Genomic DNA, 15,030 nt, shown 5'->3' with positions numbered 1-15,030 from the left:
CAAAGGGAAGGAAGAAACGGGGCAGGAAGAGGCAGGTCACTTGGCACAGGGGAGGAATGAGGTACTCGTTGTTTGTGCACAGGGCAGAGGGGAGCCACCCAGGAGCGGAGGCTGACTCTCCCATCCGCCTGCCCCCAGAATCCCTGACCTTGGGGGCCCCTGCCCTGGCTCCACACGAGCCTAGGATTAGGGAGCTGAGCTTTCTGCCTGTCTCAGGTTTCCCTTTACAAACAGCTGCTCCTTCTTGTCATTCTTTTGTCTTCCTGCTGGCTTCAAAATCTTTTGTACTTGTGCACCCCTCCCATTCCCTACTCCAGGTCTCTGCTTTCCGATGGATGTGAACAGTGAGAGAGATGGAGGGCCAGGGACAGGCTTGGGGCTGGCCTAGTTCAGTTTGGGGTAGTTAGGGCAGGTTGATCTTGCCTTCAGGGAGTATTTGGAGGGACATGACTCACCAAAAGGGAGACTTTGTGGAGAGTGGCTGGTCTGGAGGGCCAGAGGCCTCAGAAGCATACAGGATGAGCAGCCTGGTGAGCTTTGGAGTCAGTCACAAAAATCCACTTTGAAACCCAGTGATTCCATTTTCTAGCTGCGTGGTCTATGTCAGTCATATAATTGTTTTGAGCCAGTTTGTCATCTATAACATGGGGATAGTCACATTTTGTTTCCAGGGCTACTCAGGCCATTAGAGATTGCACAAATAAAGAGTCTACACACAGCAGACACACTGTGGGCCTTCACTGAACGGCAGCTCTTAGGTTAGGAACACAGAATTGAGGAAACCAGGCTGCAGAGAGGAGGGCCAGTTGCCCTGCCATAGGTTCTTGGTCCCCACACCTCCTTCCGCCCTACTAAGTCCACTTGGTTCAAAGGATGGTCTGGGCCAGAAATCCTGTAGTCTTGTGGTCTGTTCTACCCAGACTGTGGCTGCCTTTGGGAATGTCATGCCAGGAGGCCAAGGTTCTCACACTGTCCTAGAATCAGTCCAGGCCCAAAGCCCAACCCTGAACTGGGACAGGCATCGCTGCCTGACTGCTGCCCACTGAACTTCCCTCATGATAAGCCAATATGTGTCCTGAGGTCCACCAGGAGTTGACCCAGGCCAAGTGGTGACATTGGTCAGGCCACTGGATAGGAGCAGGCTAGGCGTTGGTGGCTCACACCTGTAATCGAAGCACTTTGGGAGGCTGAGGCAGGCAGAACACTTCAGGTTGGGAGTTCAAGACTAGCTTGACCAACATAGTGAAAACCCTGTCTCTACAAAAAATACAAAAATTAGCCGGGCATGGTGGTGTACTCCTGTAGTCCCAGCTACTCAGGAGGTGTGAGAATCGCTGAAGCATGAGAATCATTTGAATCTGGGAATCAGAGGTTGCAATGAGCTGAGATCGTGCCACTGCATTCCAGTCTGGACAGAGTGAGACTCTGTCTCAAAATAAAATAAAATAAAATAAGCTTTCAAGATGGTGACGTGACACTGGAGCTTGAAGTGAGGGGAGGGCTTTGGGAAGCACTGAGTATCAGGAAATGTTCTAGGCAATGAGAATCATGGAGTGACCAAAGGCATGGAAGGGGAATGGTGTGGTGAGTTCATAAGGACTCGGAGGACACATGCCTGGTAAGGCTATGCTATGGGGGATCTGGAGACACAGGTGGAAAGAAAGAAAGGTGGGGCCACATTGTCGAAGAGGGGGAAGGGCCATATACATGTTGAGTGACCACCTGTGCCAGGTGCACAGTGTTTTATACAGCATGATCTCACACATGCTCACAATTGTGTGTCACTTAAATTGTGTTTTATGGAGGAGCAATGAGGTTCAGAGAGGCTAAGATATTTGCTTAAGGTAAGTAGCAAACGTGGCACTGGGATTCAGACCCAGGTCTGTCTTGCTCAAAGGGCTTTCTACAGACTCTGCCCTGTTTCCCAGGATAGCAAAATGGACAGTACCCTGGAAGCAATGAGGAATGACTAAAATTCTAAACCATAGCAGTCACTGTGATTTCTTGAAACTAGAGTTTGATGGGCCTAGCAGGGGTATTATTGGGTTCTTTGTGGAAGAGAGGCTGGAGGCAGGGAGACCTGAGAGGAGGATACAGTAGCCATCAACGTTAGCAGGAGAGCAAGACCAGCAGCATGAAAGGAGAGGCAAGGCTGGAAGGCCTTTCTAAAGGAGGAATAAAATGCCTTGCTGACAGCCTGGACGTAAGAAATGAGGAAGGGAGAGGCATGACTGAACGATGTCAGCAAGGATGGGAATAATGGCAAAAGGGACATGTAGGAAGAAGGACAATGTTCTGTTTGGGGGAATTGGAGGTAACAGTGGGGCAACCAATGGAAGATGTTTTGCTTTCCTGAAGGAAGCTGGAGCTATGAGACCAGTGGGCAGAACTGGAAAAAGAGGACTGACTACCTCAGGGGATGTGAAAGAAGCTGTGAGGTTGGAGAGAAGAGGAAAGGCCTGGGAGATACCCACAGCACAGCGATGGGAGAAGGAAGAGAAGCCCGCAGAGAAGAGAAGATTCAAAGAGAGCCAAGGAGCGTGAGAAATGGGCAGTTTCCTAGAAGCCAAAAGAAGCATTTCAAGAAGAGCAGGTGGCCATCAGTGTCAGATGCCAAAGAAAGGTTGTGTGTCAGGAAGACAGAGAAAAGAACTTGGATTATTTTGGAGCAAGCAGCTTGTGTAGTGTCACAGGCAAAGCCAGGCCACAGGGAGTTAATGAGGAAAAAGATGAGGAGACAGGAAGTGGAAGCAGTGGATGTACACCATGCATTTGAGGAGTTTGGCAGTGAAATGAGATTAGACAGCAACTCAAGGGAAGAGGGCCAAGTAGCACAGTTTGTTTTGTTTTTAAGATAGGGCAGTCCAGAATATGTGAAGAGGGGGTAATAAAAGATGCCCTTGTTTTGTTCACCATTTTCTTTTGCACTTTCTGTTTGTTTTCTTATTCTCATTTCTCTTTTTGGAAGACTGGGGGGTGCTTTGGGAATGCCTGGGGAGTTTGGGTGCCCACCACCAGAAAGTGGGCTTACAAACACGAGGCTCAGCTGGCTCCCTCCTCATCTTCAGATATGCATGTAGGGAGCTCAAGGGAGAGCTCTCTCACCATTGGGCCCACTGACTAACTTGGGAAGGGTCTCAGCCTCCTGAGTTCCACCATATAAAGACTAAAGTAGGGCTGGAGGGCAGGGAGTAGCCCTAGCGAATGATCTGGAAACATAAGTAGTGCTCAGTAATTCAATGTCTTCTCCTTGTTTTTGTTTCGGTATTTTTACTTTACCTAGAAAGACAATGTCCCTGGTGTGAAGGTACAGGTGCCTCTACTGGGCCCAACCTACAACTCAGCCCCAAGAGAGCTTCCTAGTCTCTTAGGGCAGGGCTTTTGCTGGTGCTGCAGGAGGATGGTGGAATGCTGAGCCTTCTGGGACGTTCTGTGCTGTAGCAGGCGTTTGAGACGGCAGCAGCACTTGCTGGGTGTGCAAGCCCAGCGGAACCTTAATTCCACTTTAGTACAGAACCTTAATTCCAGTCCTTTGCTACACATGCCCCAAAGTTCGCCACAAGAATTAGAAACTGAGTAAGTAGGCAACAGATACACACATTATGCAGGTCCTTCCGGCCATGGGAGAGGGTGGTAAGTGACCTCCCTGGGTCTGAGAGTCACAAAGTCAGATTTGGAACTGAGGGGCCTGGGGAGCTGGCTGCTGCTTTTACCCAAGGAAACTTTTCCAGGGCAGCTAGCAGTCCGAGTGCCAGACTGCCTCTTGGGTCCATGAATCAGATTGGAGGCTGAGAGTTGGTCAGGCTCCTGGATGTCTGAAGGGACCAGTGCAGAGGTTCAGCTTTCCTACTTGTAGCAAGGAAAGAAGGGCCTTTATCAACGGTCTAGGAGTTTACTAGATTAAAACAGCTGAACCATTCTAAGCAGGAAGAGTGGGAAGGAAGCAAGATGGGACAGTAGTTGGTTTGCTGGGAATGAGGAAGAGTCAGGAAAGGGTTCCATGGGGAGGCTGGGAGAAGGGCAGAGGGAGAGATATGCAGAGATATTGCATAGTAGCGGGGCTGGGGGAGCTGAGGTCTGGCTGTGGGAACAAAGACAGTGGAGTGACTAGGCCAAGACTGCAGAAAAGGTGCAGAGCTGTGTGTCTGTCCATGGTGGAGGAGGTGACCTTGCCCAAGGGCAGAGCCTTGTGGCTTTGAGAAGCCAGGGCAGGGGGCACAGGCTCCAGCCTGGTCTCCCCATGCCTGGGCCCCTTGTCTCTGAGATTACAGCTTTAGCTGCCAAGAGTAGCTCCATGGGGGCGGTGTGAAACAAAGCAAAGAGCCCTTTGTGATTCTGGGTTCCTAAGAATAGCTTGGCTGTGTGTGGGGAGGTGTCTGTGGCCTGCCTGTCCCGGGTCTTGTTCTCAGAGGTGTTTGAATGCCTGGTGTTGGCAGGGCTCATTGCTACTTGCTGGGGAAGTGGAGGCTGTCAGCCCACCTCAGCCTCTGTTACCTGTGCTTGTCCAGCTCAGCTTTGGGAGAAGGCACAGGCCCAGGGACAGTGGAGGGGCAGACATGGAGTGGCCCCAAGGTATTAAGGGAGAGGGGACAAAGGCCACAAGCCTGGAAAACAAATTTAATGCCTGAAAGTAAAGACAGGGAGGGTTCTGGGAAGGTAGGGGTTGAGGGACAGCAGCCAGAAGAGGCCAGAGCGGGGAGAGACACATGGGAAGGACTTGTGGGATGTGGAGGAGAAGCAGAGAGAATAGGTGCACATGGAGGCCAGAATGTGGAAAGCAAAGGGATGAAGAATGGGCTGGGGGAGGGGGGGCAGGATGGACGGGTTGACAGAGAAGAGCAGATGGAAGGAGAGAAGAGAATGAAGGGGGTGCTTCCACAGAGATTCAGGATGGAGGGGGGTAGCATGACTCTTGGAAGAGCTTGGAAGCAAGGCTCTCAAACGCCATTCCTGTGAGATAACAATGCAGTCAAATCCCTGCCTAATCTCCCCTCCTATTATTAGCCCAGCGTCCTCTCAGAGAATGGGCCACAGGTCCCTGGGCTCTGTCCTTTCCCCCATGCCCTTGGCTAGAATTAGACAGACGTGCCTGCATGGTCATCTGCTAACCACGGCGTCCGGGCTTCTAGGCAATGTTACTGGAGAAGAGGATAGAGAGGTAGTGGGAAGGGGATGGAAGGTCACAGAACACCCTCTGTGGATGAGGCAGCAGCTAGACACAGAGAGGGGTGAAGAGGTGCACCAGAGGTCTTTGTGCTCAAAGAGTTTTCAGATCAATAGAATAAATACACAAGCAACATGATCACAAGTGCAAAATAACATGGTTAACATGTGCAAAATAACTGGAAAGTCAAACACATAGCCATGGGGATGCAAAACAGCAGTCATGAAAGGACAGGACAGACAGAGAAGGGTTTCTGGTGAAGTCGAGCTTGGAGGTGGGTCTTGAGAGGATGGATCTTGAGGAACCATGTCCACAGATGCTGGCCAATGCTGTGGGCATTCCGGAGGAAAGAAGGGAATCAAGAGGACAGTGGCTTCTATGTCTACTTTTCCGGCCCAGTCTCTAGGGGCAAGGTTGTTAAAAGCTTAGTAGCAGACTCCTGGGTTTTTAAGCACACTGGTATTTGTTGCTATTTACTTAAAACTGCTGTTTCTTTCTTGTCCAACGTGTTCCTTTTATATTTTCCCTTTAGTCTCCCTCTTGCCTCTAGTATCCCTAAATACTGTTTATTGTTTTGATACTTAAAATGGCCAAAAGTTATCATGCATATTTTTATTTTGAGCTCTTTTGACTCTGACAAATCGAAATAAAATAAATACATGATGAATAATGTACCAAAGAAAGTGAGCAGCTGCTGTTCTCTGTTCCTATGAGGGCTCCAATTGCTCTTGCAGGATGAGGGACATAGATGAGATTCTCTGGATCATATTCAGGGAGAGGGTGGAAGAGGGTGGAGGTAGCTTGCTTTCTCTCTTTTTCTTTCTGTTCCTTCTCTCTCTCAAGTTGCTTTGTCTTCCTCTCTCCCTTCCTCCCTCCTTCTTTCCTTCCTTTCTCCCAAATTATAAAAGTAATGCTCATTACTTTAAAAATTCAAACAGTAAATCTTCTATAAGGCAAAAGAAGTGAAGTCCCTTCCACTGTTCACAATCCCATCCCCAAAGGTTAACAGTCAGAGTGTATCCTGTGCTTGCCCATTTGGAACCTTTTATGTATATGCATAAAATACATGATGGGATTTTTTAAATTTTTTTTTGACAGTGTCTCACTCTGTCACTCAGGCTGGAATGCAGTGGTGTGATCTCTGCTCACGGCAACCTCTGCCTCCCAGGTTCAAGCAATTCTTGTGTCTCAGCCTCCCCAGTAGCTGGGATTACAGGTGCGCACCACCACACCCAACTAATTTTTTAGTAGAGATGGGGTTTCACCGTGTTGCCCAGGCTGGTCTCGAATTCCTGAGCTCAGGTGGTTCACCTGCCTCAGCCTCCCAAAGCGCTGGCATTACAGGCGTGAGCCACCACACCCGGTGGATTTAAAAAAAAGAGAAAGAGAGAGAGAGAGAGACAGGGTCTTCCTATATTGCCCAGGCTGGTTTCAAACTCCTGGACTCAAACAGTCCTCCTGCCTTGGCCTCCCAAAATGCTGGAATTATTGGATGAGCCACTGTGCCCGGCCACATGGGGATTTTTTTCAACTGGGATATAAAAAAAAAATGAAACATATATATGCAATCAGGGAATGCTGACTTAAAAAAAAAATGTATGTAGTTTTTGGAAGCTTCTCAAGTCATTAACGATTCCAGGATCCCTCTTCAAGTGACACATGTGGACAGTTACCAGAGCCTTCAGAGGCTGTACAGTAATCAACACTCAAAAATGAATCAAAGTAAATTTTGAGAAGTGAATGAAAGAGGCCAAGGAAGGATAAGTAAGAGGATGCTGACCCCTTTTAACCTCATCCCTTCTTTGTCCCTGGACATCCTCCTCTCGGGAGAGGTCACTTGGACAAGGTCTGTCTGGGGTCAGAAGTGACAGTAGGCGCATGGTAGACTCTCGGGTCATGGGAGATTATCCTCATGGCAGAGTTACCTGTCTCTGCTGTGAAAAAGACTTTTTTTTTTTTTTCCCCACAATGGTAGCATTGGCATAATGATGCCTAGTAATTAATTTTGCAAGGCTGGTTCTGAAATGTCACATTTTTCATGCTCAGAAAAAGGTGGTCATTTTATCTGGTCGTTTTTCTGTTTTGAACTCTGGAACTTATCCTGAATGTCACATTTGTACCTGTCCTTTGTGTGGAAGCTCTAAAGAGGCCTTTAGCCAAAAGTCAATCAAAAGTTTTGAGCAAGATCCTAATATAGTTGATGACGCTGATGCAGCCCTTGAGCTGACAGCTGGTGTAGCGTGGATGGCTGGATTCCTGATGTGAAAGCATGAGACCAGAAGCATCTGAAATGCCCAACTCTCTACTCTCATTCTGCTCCGTGCTGCGCCCCCTCCTCCCCACTGCAGGTCCCACACTAAGCCAATACTAATTTCCCAGTTTCTGCCTTTTCAGAGACCCACCGTGTGCCCTGGCCAATCAAAGGGAAAAGGTAGGATGGAAAAAAGGAAAGAAAAATATAAGATAATTATTATGGCTTCTGACAGCTCTATCAGTAGGATAAGGGTCTGAGATATGGAACCATCCTCTCTTGCAAACAGGGGGCATGCCTGTGGAGGACCAAAGTGGGATTGGAAGGCTTGAAATCAAGAGAATGGAGGGTGAGAAAGGGAAGTGCAGGGAGGGGGGCCTACAGCCCCAAAGGTGAGCCTCAAGAAGGCCTCACCTCTCTGGGCAGTGCCAAAAATCCTGGGGAAGAGAATATGAGGAGTGGCCTGGCTCCCAGTCCTTGTGTCCTTCTTCCCCTCTCCCATGCCTCATTACACCTGAAGGGTCAGTCCCGCCCCTGTTCCCGGATGCATGTGAAAACCCAGGAGGAGGACCTGCATGGGCTCTGGCCCACACTTGGAGTCTCAGCATCATCACCTTTGCTGCTGTGCCCTAGTTCTAGACATTCAGCTTCTATCCTGTTCCTAAGACTTGGGCCCCACCCTGTGCCGCAGGCTGGTAACTGAGCCCTGGTTCCCTCTGCCAGAGGCCTTGTCTTGGTAACCCTTTAAGTTTTTCTGGCCCCTGTCTACTTCTCAGGGATTAGATTTTTCCCTTAAGCCCCAGCCAAGAAGCCGGGGGCACTGTTTCCTGCTCATAGAAGCAGACAGCATATTTTGATAACTAAGAACTAAGATTTTGGAGTCTGACTTAGGTTAAAAAATCCTGGCTCTACCACGAACCAGCTATGTGACCTGGGTATGCTATTTAATGTCTCTGAGAAAAACATGCAGTATCATGTGCAGTCTTATGACCCAAAATATAATCCATAGACTGGCAGCATCAGCATCAGTGGGAGTTTGTTAGAATTGCAGAATCTCAGGCCTCAGCCTAGATCTATTGAGACATTAGCATGTTAACAAGAACCCAAGGTGATTCTGTGCTCATTAATGTTTAAGAAGCACTGGCTGGGCGCGGTGGCTCACGCCTGTAATCCCAGCACTTTGGGAGGCCGAGGCAGGCGGATCACGAGGTCAGGAGATCGAGACCATCCTGGCTAACACAGTGAAACCCCGTCTCTACTAAAAATACAAAAAATTAGCCGGGCATGGTGGCGGGTGCCTGTAGTCCCATCTACTTGGGAGGCTGAGGCAGGAGAATGATGTGAATCTGGGAGGCAGAGCTTGCAGTGAGCCGAGATCGCACTACTGCACTCCAGCCTGGGCAACAGAGCAAGACTCCGTCTCAGAAAAAAAAGAAAAAAAAAAAAAAGAAGAAGAAGCACTAATGTAGAGGAAAGAGCACAGGCTTTGGAACCAAGAAGATCTTGCCCTGAATCCCAGCTCTAAACCTCAGTCTTACCTGTAAAATGTGGATGGCAATACCTCCTCCATATACTTATCTTGAGGATTATGTATATGAAGTTACAGGCACAGGTTCTAGCAAACAATGAATTCACAAACAATGAATGTATCTATTACTATCTATGGCCTGCTTGGCTTTCCAAACCTGTTCTAGTGCCCTCTTGTTAGAACATCTTCCTGATTCTGATTGCTTTAATAGACTACCTCCTTTTATCTGCTGCCAGGCTAGTCTGGACATCCTCCCAGCCTCTGCAATGAGAATGTTCTCTGGGATCTGCCCCATCTCACTGGGTCCTGTCTAACTCCAGATCCCAGGTCCTTCCAGGCCTACTGTTCCACTGCAGTTAACAGGAACACAGCTCACCACACCCCAGGAATTCATCACACCAACATTGATTAGCACCAGCTTTGTGGCAGGCATAGTCTTGACTTTGGGAGCTCACAGAATAATGTTGTTAAAAAGATAAACTAAAGCACATAAGATTTAAAAGAGTTTACTTGAGCAAACAGGAATTCATGAATCAGGCAGCTCCAAACCAGAAGTGGCTGGGAGGCTCCACTAAGGGTACACCAGTGGGAGGTTTTTACAGAAGAAACATGGAAGTAAGGCAAATAAAACATTTGATTGGTTACAGTTATACAGCTGTCTTATTTGGTCTGTCCTGTTGGAAAGTCCCTAGTCACATAACTATAAGTTTGTTGGTTGCTTCTGATTCATGGAGCTTAGGTTCTGTTTTTCTTTAATATAGGCATTTACAAGAAATAGCCGAAGTACGGTTTCACTTATGTTTGCAAATCAAGCAAGGTTAAGATCACTTAAGAGGGCCGGGCACGGTGGCTCAAGCCTGTAATCCCAGCACTTTGGGAGGCCGAGACGGGCGGATCACAAGGTCAGGAGATCGAGACCATCCTGGCTAATACGGTGAAACCCCGTCTCTACTAAAAAATACAAAAAACTAGCCGGGCGAGGTGGCAGGCGCCTGTAGTCCCAGCTACTTGGGAGGCTGAGGCAAGAGAATGGCGTAAACCCGGGAGGCGGAGCTTGCAGTGAGCTGAGATCAGGCCACTGCACTCCAGCCCGGGCGACACAGCAAGACTCCGTCTCAAAAAAAAAAAAAGATCACTTAAGAGGCCTAACTGACTTTTCCTGCTCAGGGATTCCTCAGGCCCAGTGTCCATTTCAATTACTTTAACACTGTAGCAGGGCAGACAAGCACAGAGGTGGTTACAATAGAACAGGTTCTATGATGGAGGAAGTACCAGGTGCTATGAAGGGCAAAGTCCGGATGCCATGGGAGCATGAAGCAAGGCCACGTGATTTGGACTGGAGATCAGGGAAGGTTCTCTAGAAGAAACACCATTTTAGGTGAGACTTAAAGGATAAATTGGAATATGTATTAGTCCATGCTCACATTGCTATAGAGAAATCCCTGAGACTGGGTAATTTATAAAGAAAGGAGGTTCAATTGGCTCACAGTTCTGTAGGCTGTACAGGAAGCATAGTGGTATCTGCTTCCGCTGAGATCTCAGAAAGCTTCCAATTATGGTGGAAGGTGAAGAGGGAGCAGGCATGTCACATGGTGAAAGCAGGAGCAAGAGAGAGAAGGGGAGGTGCTGCACACTTTCAAATGACCAGATTGTACCAGAACTCACTCACTACCATGAGGACAGTACCAAGGGGATGCAGCTAAACCATTCGTAAGAAATCTGCTCCCATGATCCAGTCACCTCTCACCAGGCCCCACCTCCAACATTGGGGATTACATTTCAATATGAGAGTTGGTTGGGGACACAGATCCAAATTCTATCAGAATATGTCAAGAAGGAGGTGAGCAGAGAAACCAGCATGTCCAAAGCCCCGAGAAGAACTGAAATTGATTCAGAATGGCTAAAGTATGGGAGTAATCGGGGAATATGACAAGAGAAGAGCCTAGAAGGCAGAATCAGCTGGTCATGAAGGACCTTCTGAACCAAGTTAAGGAAGTTTGAACTCTACAGGCACTGAGCAGGTATTAATGTGTTTTAAGAGAGATCATGGATCTGATTTTATAGAATAGGTGGCATAACCCATCATTCTTGGGCAAAGCAATGTTTAGTTTCTGATTCATTTGCATGAGAGATTCTAGATTTGTGGTCACAGGTAGAGAATGAAGAAAACTACCTAGAGAAACTGGGAACTAGAGATGAGAAAGGGGAAGGGATCCAGGAGAAGGGTACTCAATTATATTTATACTATTCTGTAGATTCCACCTTCGAAATGTCCTGCCTCCTCCCTTCTTTTCCATTCTCTCTATAAACACTAGGCAAGGCCCCTTTTCATGTCTGGATAATTGCAACAGCACCTTAACTAGTCTTCCAGAGGCTTATTTCACCAGATGGCTAGCAGACTTGATTTTCTAAAGCACTACTTATGTGTCTGTCATTCATAGAAACTTCCAGGGCTCCCTGTTGTCTTTAAGATGAAACCTGGACTCCTCTGGTTCACATTTAAAGGTGCTCCATAAGCTGGCCCAACTGCCCCACCTTATCCCTTCACAGTCCCCCACCAGGTCTGGCTGGTCTACAGACAGCACCCTTACCTCAGGTTGGGCTTTCTCAGGCCCTGACCTTGTCGGGACTTTTTCTGCCTGCTCTTCTAGGCACAGCTCAGTGGCTCTGCTATGGAAGTACTTGCCAGTCCAACACAGCTACCCCTGAAACACACAAAACAAACTTTGTTGAAACTTTACAATTACAAAAATGACACCCAAGATCTCCTACCCAATCACATTATTCTTCTTTGTTCAGTTTTCCAAGGGGTGTGTATAGGGTGTATATGTATTTTTTGTATGGCTGCTGTGTGTAGATATATATGTACATAATCTCATAAAATACCAATTAGCATTTCATATTTTTACAATCTTCTATTTCATAAATGGGGATAATAATATTGCTAACCTATGGGTTTGCTGTCAGAATTAGATAACGTAATACAGTGATACAGTTTAAATATGTGTTCCCCCAAATCTCATGTTGAAATGTAATCCCCAGTTTTGGAGGTGGGGCCTGGTGGGAAGTGTTTAGGTCCTGGGAGTAGATTTCTCATGAATGATTTAGCTCCATCTCCTTGGTGCTGTCTTCACAACAGTGTGTGTGTTCCCTCAAGATCTGGTTGCTTAAAAGTGTGTGGCACCCTCTCCCTCTCCTGCTCCTGCTCTTGCCAGATGACGTACCTTCTCCTGCTTTGGCTTCTGCCATGAGTAAAAGTTCCTTGAGGCCTTCCCAGAAGCTGAGCAGACACTGTAAAGCCTGCATAACTGTGAGACAACTAAACCTCTTTCTTTGTAAATTACCCAGTCTGGGGTACTTCTTCATAGCAATGCAAGAATGGTCTAATACATACAGAGATTCTCAAACTTGTTCATGCTGCAGAAGCACACAGAAGCTTTGTTAGGACACATTTTCTTGGCTGGGAGCAGTGGCTCACACTTGTAATCCCAGGACTTTGGGAGGCTGAGGCAGGCAGATCATTTGAGGTCAGGAGTTTGAGACCAGCCTGACCAACATGGTGAAACCCCATCTCTATGAAAAATACAAAAAAAATTAGCTGGTGCAGTGGCGCATGCCTATAATCCCAGCTACTTGGGAGCCTGAAGTAGGAGAATCACTTGGGCCTGGGAGGTGGAGACTGCAGTGAGCTGAGACTGCACCGCTGCACTCTAGCCTGGGATGCCTGAATTTGCATACCGGATGCTACTGGATTGAGGACTACACTTTGAGAATCACTGAATTAATCCATGTAAAGTGCTCAGAATAGTGCCTGGCATGTAGTAAATGTCCAATAAATGGAGCTATGGAGCTATTCATTTGCTATTTCTGAGTTAAAATATTAACGTTTACTTGTTCGATATTTAGATTGTTTATAGTTTTAAATGACATTGCTTTGAGATGTAATTCACATGCCATAAAATTTACCATTTTACAACATACAACTCAGTAGTTTTTAGTATAGTGAGAGTTGTGCAAGCATCACCACTATCGAATTTTAGAACATTTTCATCACCCCCAAAAGAAATGCCATACCTATTAGCAATTACTCCTCATTTCCCCTGACCCCCATTTGTAGTTTTTTTGAACTTATAAATAATGTATTTCTAAACATAAGTACACATGGCTTCTTTTTCTTTTGAATAATTTCAATAGAACAAATTCTAGGAGATGAATTCCTTAGTCAAAAATGATGAATATGTTTACATATAGCCACTCTTTGAAAGCATTAACTTACAATCATTGTGGCTTTTTTTCCTGCTGTTGCTTTTCATTGTTAGCATATTGCTTATTCTCACACTGCTTCAGTTTTCTTTTTTTTTTTTTTTTTTTTTTTGAGACGGAGTCTTGCTCTGCCGCCCAGGCTAGAGTGCAGTGGCCGGCTCTCAGCTCACTGCAAGCTCCGCCTCCCGGGTTCACGCCATTCTCCTGTCTCAGCCTCCCGAGTAGCTGGGACTACAGGCGCCCGCCTCGTCGCCCGGCTAGTTTTTTGTACTTTTTAGTAGAGACGGGGTTTCACCGTATTAGCCAGGATGGTCTCGATCTCCTGACCTCATGATCCGCCCGTCTCGGCCTCCCAAAGTGCTGGGATTACAGGCTTGAGCCACCGCGCCCGGCCGTTGCTGCTTCAGTTTTCTTAAGTTGATGTCACCAGAATATGAGGTCCTTGGGGTTCGGAACTGTAATATTTTCATCTTTGTGTCCCCCAGGGCTGCACTATTGAGTGTGGTAGTCACTAGCCAAACATGGCTGTTGGATACTTGAAATGTGTCTACTGCAACTGAGACACTGAATTTTTCATTTAGTTGAAATTTAAAATGAAGGGAGATCAATTTATTTTCAACAAAGGTTCCAAAGCAATTCATTGAGGAAATGGTGCTGGTACACACATGCAAAAAGATACATTTAGACCACACCCCACACTATACACAAAAATAACTTAAAACAGTTCAGAAACTTACATGTAAGGTCTAAAACTTATAATTTTTGGAAGAAAACATATGAAAAGTCTTTGGTTAGGAAACAAGTTCTTATATACAATACTAAAAGCATAATCCACAAAAGACAAAATTGATAAGTTGGACTTCATCAAAGCTGAAAGATTTTGTGCTTCAAAAGATGTCACTAAGAAGATTAAAATTTTAAAAAGAAAATTAAAATCCAAGCCACAGACTGGATTTTGCAAATCATATTTCTAATAAAGGACTTGTGTTAAGAATAGATAAAGAACTATTACAACTCAATAATAAGACAATAGAATTTTAAAATAGTCAAAAGATTTATAGACTTAAAATTAGCTGATTAGCAAGGTTAAAGAAAGAAAAGATTTATACATATCGCAACAAAGATATGCAAATGTATAATAAGCACATGAAAATATGCTCAACATCATCAGTCGTTATAGAAAAATTCTAATTAAAACCTCAATGAGATACCACTTCATACCCATTAATGTGACTGTAATAAAAAAGACAGGCAATAATAAATTGTGGCTAGGATGTGGAGAAACCAAAACCCTCAAACATTGCTGGTGAGAATGTAAAATGGAACAGCTACTTTGGAAAACAGTTTGAACTTTTCTTTTTTTTTATTTTTTATTTTATTTTTTTTTTTGAGATGGAGTCTCGCTCTGTCGCCCAGGCTGGAGTGCAGTGGCCGGATCTCAGCTCATTGCAAGCTCCGCCTCCCGGGTTTATGCCATTCTCCTGCCTCAGCCTCCGGAGTAGCTGGGACTACAGGCTCCCGCCACCTCACCCGGCTAGTTTTTTTGTATTTTTTTAGTAGAGACGGGGTTTCACAGTGTTAGCCAGGATGGTCTCGATCTCCTGACCTTGTGATCCGCCCGTCTCGGCCTCCCAAAGTGCTGGGATTACAGGCTTGAGCCACTGCGCCCGGCTGAACTTTTCTTAAAAGCTTAACTGACATACATGTACCAAATAACTCAGCCATCCACTTTTAGGTACTTACTCAACAGAAAAGAAAGTATATATCCACACAAAGACTTATATAAACGTGTTCAAAGAAGCATTATTCGTAATATCCAGAAAG

This window comes from Trachypithecus francoisi, unplaced genomic scaffold, assembly GCF_009764315.1.
Source record: "Trachypithecus francoisi isolate TF-2019V2 unplaced genomic scaffold, Tfra_2.0 Lachesis_group3, whole genome shotgun sequence".
Lineage (NCBI taxonomy): Eukaryota > Metazoa > Chordata > Mammalia > Primates > Cercopithecidae > Trachypithecus > Trachypithecus francoisi.
The sequence above is the reverse complement of the archived record's forward strand: the minus strand, read 5'-3'. Positions refer to the sequence as shown.